Source organism: Balaenoptera physalus, assembly GCF_965194825.1.
Source record: "Balaenoptera physalus genome assembly, chromosome: 10".
Lineage (NCBI taxonomy): Eukaryota > Metazoa > Chordata > Mammalia > Artiodactyla > Balaenopteridae > Balaenoptera > Balaenoptera physalus.
Genome location: NC_138889.1, coordinates 107053915 through 107063357, shown reverse-complemented (window position 1 = coordinate 107063357; position 9443 = coordinate 107053915). Strand labels below are relative to the sequence as shown.

General features: G+C 46.7%; 1 long non-coding RNA gene across 1 annotated transcript; it reads left to right on the top strand.

Annotated features, from left to right (window-relative positions):
* Nucleotides 1-72: 72 nt before the first annotated feature.
* On the top strand, nucleotides 73-7254 carry LOC309636541. Its single transcript, XR_014250065.1, has 2 exons — nucleotides 73-169; nucleotides 1279-7254. It is a non-coding gene; the product is annotated as an uncharacterized lncRNA (long non-coding RNA).
* The last annotated feature ends 2189 nt before the right edge of the window (nucleotides 7255-9443 follow it).

Here is a 9443-nt window from a genome sequence, read left to right as displayed (position 1 = left end):
CGGAGAACGAGCTACTTGCCGGGTCTCCGGGGCCAGGGAGACGAGGGATGAGTGCGCAGGCGCGACGAAGACGGGCGCGCGTCCCGGGACTCGTGCTCCAGCTCTCCCTCTTCCACCTGGTGGAGTGGGAGGAGAGAGGGAGGGTCTGGGCCCGTCCAAAAATGAGAAGGTGAGAGGTTGGTGAGAACTGGCAGGTCCAGAGGTGGCCTAGATAGAGTTCATGCGTCCTGCTACCTCGCAGACCTTTCTTTAACCTCGTGGTTAACCCTTTACGCTCACTTACAGGCCAGGGGTTGGTGGGTACCCGAAGGTAAGAGGAGTGAACAGTCCACTTGGGCTGCCAAATATGTGCCCATTTTAGGGAGGGGGAAATTAGCTCCCAGAACCTGGCAGATCTTTGGCCTGAATATTGGGGGTCTGACAGAAGTTCCCCCACCTTCCTGCCACCATATCAAGCCACCAACTTAATTGATGCCCGCCTTTTCTCCCTTGCTTCCTACTCCCAAGCTCGTTCCCTCCATGAAGAACTTCCCTCCTGCAACTATCTTCTGTACCATTTATTTCTCCTTCACTATTTTTTAAAAATTTTATTTATTTATTTATGGCTGTGTTGGGTCTTCGTTGCTGCATGTGGGCTTTCTCTAGTTGCGGCGAGCGGGGGCTACTCTTCGTTGAGGTGCGCAGGCTTCTCATTGCGGTGGCTTCTCCCGTTATGGAGCACGGGCTGTAGGCGCGCGGGCTTCAGTAGTTGTGGCACGTGTGCTCAGTAGTTGTGGCTCACGGGCTCTAGAGCACAGGCTCAGTAGTTGTGGCGCACGGGCTCAGTTGCTCCGCGGCATGTGGGATCTTCCCGGACCAGGGCTTGAACCCGTGTCCCCTGCATTGGCAGGCAGATTCTTAACCACTGAGTCACCAGGGAAGTCCTCTCCTTCACTATTGAATCACGCAAATTCGTCTACAAATATGGCTTAGTATCCTCTTTTAAAAAAATCAGAGCCCTTCCTTAAGCCCATTCTGCTTTTGATTGTCACCCCATTTCTTTTCACCCTATAAAAACACATATTCTGTTTATACTCCATATCTCTGTTGACTTATTTCCAAGTCTCTTTCTGCCCAGTTTAATGGGGATTTTGTTCCCCCAGTTCATTGAAACATCTTCTAACAAAGACACCACGACCTCCATTTCAACAGATTTAGAGATTTCCTCTCTGTCCTTATCAGCCTGTCAACCCCCATGACACCATTGACCATTCCCTTCTTTTTCAAACTCTTCTCCAGGTCTCTGAGACATGCAGTCTTCTGGCTGTCCGCCTATCACACAGGCACACCTTCACAAAGAGGCTATCCTATCCTATCACCGAGGCTCACCTTCAGCCTCTTTTGCTGGCTCTCCATCCTCTCTTCCACCTGTAACTGTCAGAGCCCCCAGGGCTTGGTCTTTGGTCCTGGTAATATATCTTATTTCAGCAATTCTAAGATGCACCTATTCCCCGCCCCTCCCCCGTTTTAATATTTCAGAATCAGGACACATCTTACCATCACTGTGCCTTAAAATCATGTTTGGCAGATGAGAGTTGAGAGGTATTTTTATTGCCTACCCTGCACCAAACTTGCAGAATAGGTATCAGCGGCTTGGAAGGACACCCAGCAACAATTCTGCTGCACTCTTGTACCCCCAAATGATTGTGGGTATCACAGGTGACTCCAAAGCAGGAGTCAAAAGTATGCATTACAGCCTGAATGTTTGTGCCCCCCAAATGCATATATTAAAGCCCTACCCCCAGTGTGATAGTATTTGGAGGTGGGGTCTTTGGGAGGTAAATAGGTTTCGATGAGGTCTGAGGGTGGGGCCCTCATGATGGGATTAGTGCCCTAATTAGAAAAGGGATCCAGAAATATCTCTGTCCATGAGGAAAGGCCATGTAAGGACACAGCAAGAAGGCAGCCGTCTACAAACCAGGAAGTGGACTTCCACCAGGAATCAAATCTGCTGGCACCTTGATCTTGGACTTCCCAGCCTCCAGAACTGTGAGAAATAAATGTCTGTGGTCTGTGGTACTTTGTTACAGCAGCCTGAACTGTCTAAGACAGTATGCGAGCCCTGAAGCTGAGCACACACATACCCTATGACCGAGCAGTTCTGTCCGTGGATACATATATGGGAAAGCCTGTATGAGACTGCTCACAACAGCATTAATTGTAATAGCCTCAAACTGGAGCATCCCAAATGCCCACAGCACTAGAGTGGATTAAACAACATTGAAAAGAACAAACTATTGCTACACAGCAACACGAATGAATCTCAAAAAACTTAATATTTGAATAAAAGAAACCAATTTTGAAAGAGGACATATCGTATGATTCCAGTTATATCAAGCTATGTAAACAGACACACTAACCTATGGGGATAGAAGTCAGGAAAGTGGTTCCCTGTGGAAGATAATAACAAGGGGGCAGGGGGGCGCTAGGTGGCTAGTAATGTTCCTTTTCTTCATCTGGGTTACACAGGTTTATTCACTTTGTAAAAATTCATTGACCTACACAAGATTTGTGCACTTCTCTGTAGGTATGTCTCAATAAAAATTTTTAAATAAAAAATACTAGAAATGATAAGTAGGCTAGTTCTTTATTATTGGAAAGGCAGTTTATGAGCCCAGCACCAATGGCTTTCGATTCTTTTAGGATTCTTTTAAGAAATGCTCCATCACTGAACAATAGCTACTCCCTTTGCTCTGAACCAGTGACCGATATATATATAGTGTTACTCTTACAGACAGGAACCAAGGAGTGGAAGTCGGGATGCATCCTCTTGCAATCTCAACTAATGACTCTTCTGCAAAATGTTTGTTTTCTGTTCCTGCCGCTCTGGGCTCTGGCTGATCTAGATCCTTTAGGACCCAATGAAGGAATGCTTCCACCAGGGGGCACAAAAATGTTTTCTCTAAATTAGGATCTGAGACTGCCAGTGGGCTATTTTGAGTTCCACCTGCCACTGGGCAAAGTAAAAAGTGGGTACCATTGTTGGCTGGGGTGACTGATTTTAATTCTCTAGGGTAAATAGGATTGCTGTTACCCAGTGGGGGCAGGGAGAAATATAAACAAAACCCAGGGGATCTGCGTAATATAACATTCAGAGATGGGAATACCCTGGCAATCCAGTGGTTAGGACTCAGCACTTTCACTGTGAGGGCCCGGGTTCGATCCCTGGTGGGGGAACTAGGATCCTGCAAGCTGCACGGCCAAAAAAAAAAAAAAAAAAAATTACATTCAGGGGGACAGGCTCCTGATTGGATATTTTTCAAAAAATTATTTTCTTTCTTTATTTTTGGCTGCGTTGGGTCTTCGTTGCTGCGCGCGGGCTTTCTCTAGTTGCAGAGAGTGGGGACTACTCTTCGTTGCGGTGCGCGGGCTCTAGGCACGTGGGCTTCAGTAGTTGTGGCTCACGGGCTCAGTAGTTGTGGCTCGGGGGCTGTAGAGTGCAGCCTCAGTAGCTGTGGTTCATGGACTTAGTTGCTCCGCGGCATGTGGGATCTTCCCAGACCAGGGCTCAAACCTGTGTCCCCTCATTGGCAGGTGGATTCTTAACCACTGCGCCACCAGGGAAGCCCACTTGATTTGGTATTTCCAACCCTCCCACTGAATACAAACTAAAAAAACAGAGGAAGTGAAAAAAAAACTTAAAAGCATTGACAAGCTAGTAATATAGTGAAGAATTCCTGAGCTAACATTTAAGAGGTTGAAGCCCAGAGCTGTAAGCCCAGAATTCAAGGCAATTTTTGTCCTGGGGACATTTACTGATCTGGAAGATATAACTGTGAAGCTAAGCTGTTGTTTGGTGGTCTTTGGTGGGGAAGGTCAAAATCAAAACCCAGAGCCCACCCAAAGTAGAAGTCAGATACCCTACTACCAATACATACACACTTTAAGATGGGGTCCTAACGTCTGTGGACTAGTCGTCCAGAATCATATTATCCAGGTGGTCCAGGGAAGCTCATGTCCTGAACTTGGATTAAGTGGACCCATCCTTATAATGCCCTTAGTCACCTAGCAGAAAGGAGCATATGTGGGACCAAGCAATATCCTTTCTGAAAGAACGTACTGTCATCCAAGGCCTCAAATTATTTCTAAAAATACTTTTTCAGATACCATATCCAGCTCTTAGTCAAAGATAATCAGGCACACAAAGAAACAAGAAACCTTGCACAAGAACTGACTGCAGGGCTTCCCTGGTGGTGCAGTGGTTAAGAATCTGCCTGCCAACGCAGGGGACACGGGTTTGAACCCCGGTCCAGGAAGATCCCACATGTGGCGGAGCAACTAAGCCCATGTGCCACAGCTACTGAGCCTGCGCTCTAGAGCCCCCCGAGCCACAACTACTGAAGCCCGCGCGCCTAGAGCCTGTGCTCCGCAACAAGAGCAGCCACCACAATGAGAAGCCCATGCACCACAATGAAGAATAGCCCCTGCTCGCAGCAGCTAGAGAAAGCCCGCGCGCAGCAATGAAGACCCAATACAGCTAAAAATAAATAAAATTAAGAAAGAAAAAAAAAACTGACTGCAAACAATAGAAAGCAGATTGACCCACACAGATTTAAGATGCTGGAATTATCTGATACCGACCATAACGTAACACTGCTTATTGTGTTTAAAGAAGATAAAGACAAGTGTAAAAATATCTGCAGGCAACAAATTTCTATTAAGAAGTGTCACAACAGAATTTTTAAAGAACCACATAGAACTCCTCCAACTGAAAAATACCAACACCAAAATTAAGAACTCAATAAATTGGTGAAAAAGCGAATTAGGCACTGCTGAAGAGAGAATGAGTGAACTACAGGATACATAGGAAGACATTGTCTTGTCCTTAATACGGCATGGAAGACAAAAGAGGAGAAAATACAGAATTAGACTAGAAACATAGAGGATATATAGAGAGATCTAAGATACATTTAATTGGAGTCCCAGAGGGTAAGGAGAAAGAAAGGGGGTAGAGGCAATATTTAAAGAGAAAGTGATCAATAATTTTCCAAAAATGATGAAATACACGGATTCACACGTTGCAGAAGCCAAATAAAGCCCAAGCAAGCTAAAGAAAGACAATGGAAATAAATACTGAAGTGTCATGATGTCTGCAACTTACTCTCAGAAGGTCAGGAAAAAAGTTTTTATATTAAAGAGATAGAGCAAATGAGGCAAAATGGTAATAACTGGCAGATCCAGATGAAGGTGTATGGGTGTACACTGTACTGTCCTTCTAATATTTCTGTGGGTTTGAAATGCTTCAAAATAAAAAGTTTCGGGGAAGTGTCTGTACAGGGAGATCCACCAAGAACTCAAATTCTTTACAAAAGAAAATTTAGGACATGTCACCTGGTAAAGAACCCTGAACAGGCAAGGTGCAGGTTCAAGGCAAAGGTATCAAGAACTGGGTAGTGAAGAAGGGAGGTTATTCATACCAGACAAAGCTTTGTTGTAGAAAAGTCTACATATATTTCTTTTCTTGCTGTGTCAAGTGTATTTTTTATATATTTTAATTCTCCCATTCTTCTCTCTCTCTCCACTCTTGTGTATAGGGTATATTGGTAATTAACTTTACAGTATAGTTTATAGTTTGCAAAATATTGAGATGGGCTGGTAAAGGAATTGCAGGGGGAATGGACATCATCTCGAAATCCTGGACTTGGAAGTGGATGTGATCATCGACAAGATTGTGAGTTGTCTCCCTTTGGGAAATGAGTGAATGTATTTTGGACAGACAGAGGCATAGATGTATTATACCAGGGATGATATATATATATATAAAATATAAAATAATACCTGTGATATTTTTAGGAGTAAATACTAGAATAAGGACATGCATGGACGTTGGACATCTAAAACAGTGGACTGTAGGGATATTTGTCTTTTTTTTTTTTGGCTGTGCTGTGAGGCTTGCGGGATCTTAGTTCTCTGACCAGGGATTGAACCTGGGCCCACAGCAGTGAAAGCGCAGAGTCCTAACCACTGGACCACCAGGGAATTCCCGTGGCATACTTATTTTTTTGGCTGTCCAACGACAACTTCTCCTCCTATTTGTGGGGGGTGGTATCTGTAGGATACGTATAGCACTATCCAAGTTGAAGAGGGAAATTCCTTCACTCTGCCTCTGGCTACCTTGGTGAAGCAGGTATCCCGAGTTTAGTTAGTCTGATGCTTCAGTTTCGCCATCTAGTCCCCTTTCTCTACCCAGACATGGCAACCCTGAGTGGTTTCCCAGGGTCATTGGTCTGATGCCTGATGCAAGGTAGGTGGGGAGCACTTCCAGGGGACCCAGGACAAGAATGTCCCTCTTTCATGGCCACTCTGTCCTCACCTCAGGTCCAGGCTGAGGTGCCTTCTTCCAGCTGGGTGAAGCTATAAGGAAGGTGTCCTTTTTCTTGTCTTCCCCTTCTGGGCAGATGGGGACAAGCCACCCAAGCACTGAGGGGGAAACTGCAGGTAAGACGGTGCTGGCCTTCAGCTCCCCACCCTTTGCCTTCACACTTTACCAGGGTCTGAAACTGAACCCCTGTTGGGAGAGAGGGTTGCAGTTGAGTACAGGCTTTGGGGTCTCACAGTGGGTTCAAATCCCACTACAGATAGAACATCTCCTATTCTCTAAATGATGGCAAAAATTTCAGATTAAAAACAAAGTTTGGTGGGAACGTAAAATGGTGCAGCTTCTATGGAAAATGGCAGTTCCTTAAGAAATTAAATATAGAATGACCATATGATCCAGCAATCCCACTTCAGTGTACACACCCAAAGGAAATGAAAGCAGGGACTCAAACAGATATGGGTACACCCATGTTCACAGCAGCATTGTTCACAATTGCCAAAGACAGAAGCAACCCAGGTGTCCATTGATGGATGGATGGATAAACAAAATGTGGAATATACAGACAATGGAATATTATTCAGCTTTTTAAAAAATTTTTATTTATTTATTTTTGGCTGCGTTGGGTCTTCGTTGCTGCGCGCGGGCTTTCTCTAGTTGTGGTGAGCGGAGGCTACTCTTCGCTATGGTGGCTTCTCTTGCTGCGGAGCACGGGCTCTAAGCACGTGGGCTTCAGTAGCTGTGGCATGCGGGCTCTAGAGCGCAGGCTCAGTAGTTGTGGCACACGGGCTTAGTTGCTCCACAGCATGTGGGATCTTCGACCAGGGATCGAACCCCTGTCCCCTGCATTGGCAGGTGGATTCTTAACCACTGTGCCACCAGGGAAGTCCTCAGCTTTTTTTTTTTTTTTTTTTTTTTTTTTAATTTTTAATTCTTGGCCGTGTTGGGTCTTCGTTTCTGTGCGAGGGCTTTCTCTAGTTGCGGCAAGCGGGGGCCACTCTTCATCGCGGTGCACAGACCTCTCACTATCGCGGCCTCTCTTGTGGCGGAGCACAGGCTCCAGACGCACAGGCTCAGTAGTTGTGGCTCACGGGCCCAGTAGCTCCGCGGCATGTGGGATCTTCCCAGACCAGGGCTTGAACCCGTGTCCCCTGCATTGGCAGGCAGATTCTCAACCACTGCGCCACCAGGGAAGCCCCCTCAGCTTTTAAAAAGAATGAAATTTCAACACATGCTACGGCACGGATAAACCTTGAAGACGTCATGCTAAGTGAAATAAGGCAGTCACAAAAAGACAAATAGGGAATTCCCCGGTGGTCCAGTGGTCAGGACTCGGTGCTTTCACTGCCCTGGTTCAATTCCTGGTCTGGGAACTAAGATACCATAAGCCGTGAGGCTCGGCCAAAAGAATAAAACAAACCCCCAAACTAAATACCGTATGATTCCACTTGTATCAGGTCCCTAGAGTAGTCAAATTCATAGACACATAAAGTAAAAGGGTGGTTGCCAGGGGCCGGGGCAGGGGGTGTGGGGAAATGTGGAGTTAGTGTTTAATGGGTACAGAGTTTCACTTCGGAAAGATGAAAAAAGTTCTGGAAATGGATGGCGGTGATGGTTGCAGAATAATGTGAATGTACTTAATGCCACTGAACCATACGCTTAAAAATGGTTGAAATGGGGGCTTGCCTGGTGGTGCAGTGGTTAAGAACCCGCCTGCCAATGCAGGGGACATGGGTTCGAGCCCTGATCCGGGAAGATCCCACCTGCTGCGGAGCAACTAAGCCCGTGCGCCACAGCTACTGAGCCTGCGCTCTAGAGCCCGTGCTCCGCAACAAGAGAAGCCACGGCAATGAGAAGCCCGCGCACCGCAATGAAGAGTAGCCCCCGCTCTCAGCAACTAGAGAAAGCCTGCATGCAGCAACAAAGACCCAACACAGCCAAAAATAAATAAATAAATTTTAAAAAAGGTTCAAATGGTAAATTTCGTGTAATATATGTTTTACCAGAATAAAAAAAAACGCATCACCTTTAAAAAAAAAAAAAAATCAGGGTAGTCAAGAAAAATGCCTCCTGGTCTAATTCTGCCTCTGCCTCTGGTATGAAATCTCTGCCTAAGGGCAGAAAAGGCTGAGGGTGAGGTGGGAGTCTGAGATTTGTAGGGTCAAAAGGATGGAAAAAACCAGCAGAGAATGGAAGACGGGATCACCGAGGCCGACATTGGCCTCCAGCTGCCCACGTGGTCTGTACCAGTCAGACGCCAAGCCCCGCCCCTGCACCTTCCCCTCCTCTCGGTCCCCACTGTCCCCACGCGGAGCCAGCCCTCTTCCTGCAACGGCTTCTTCCTCTTTGATCTTTGGTCCATCTCCCACTCGGCCTGGCTGGTGACCCTTCTAAAACCTGGGTCTGATCCCACGTCTCTCCTGCTTAAACTCTTTCAGCAGCTCCCATGGCCTCAGCTTCAGCCTTGCAAGCAGAACTGTTCTAAGCCGACTCCGACCCAGTTTTCCAGCTTCACAGTTCTGCCTTTCCCAAGCCCCGGGTTCCTTTATGTCACACACCATAACCATGTTTGAATACCTTCCATGTGCAAGCTAATAAACGTTATCCCTGACTTGCTTAACAACCCTGTAAGGTTGTTAGGTAGGTAGGTATCACTGACTGCATTTTAGAGATGGGGAAACTAAGCCTCACAAGGCTAGGTTGGACTCAGAGACCTTTGCTTTTTTTGCCACCTGTCGGACCCTCTCTGTCATTCACTCGGGTGCCTCAGTGCCTTTGCTTATGCATGAGCATAAGTCCGTCAGCCCTCAGGTTTGGCTCAGAATCACGACACCACCGCACCCTTGCCTCAGACATTACCAATCTTGGTGTTTTCTTCGTAGTGTTCAACACTGTTGGAAATTTACTTGCTTACAGATTTGATATCCTTCCCCCCACTAGACTGTGAGCTCCGGGAGAGCAGAGGTTGCATCTGCCTGGTGCCCCAGCACTTGGAGCATGTCTGATGCACTGCAGGTGCTCAATAAGCAGCGCTGATGAGATGGGCCTGCTGATGAGCAAGGCTGATCCCTCCCAGCCCCAGGCCCAG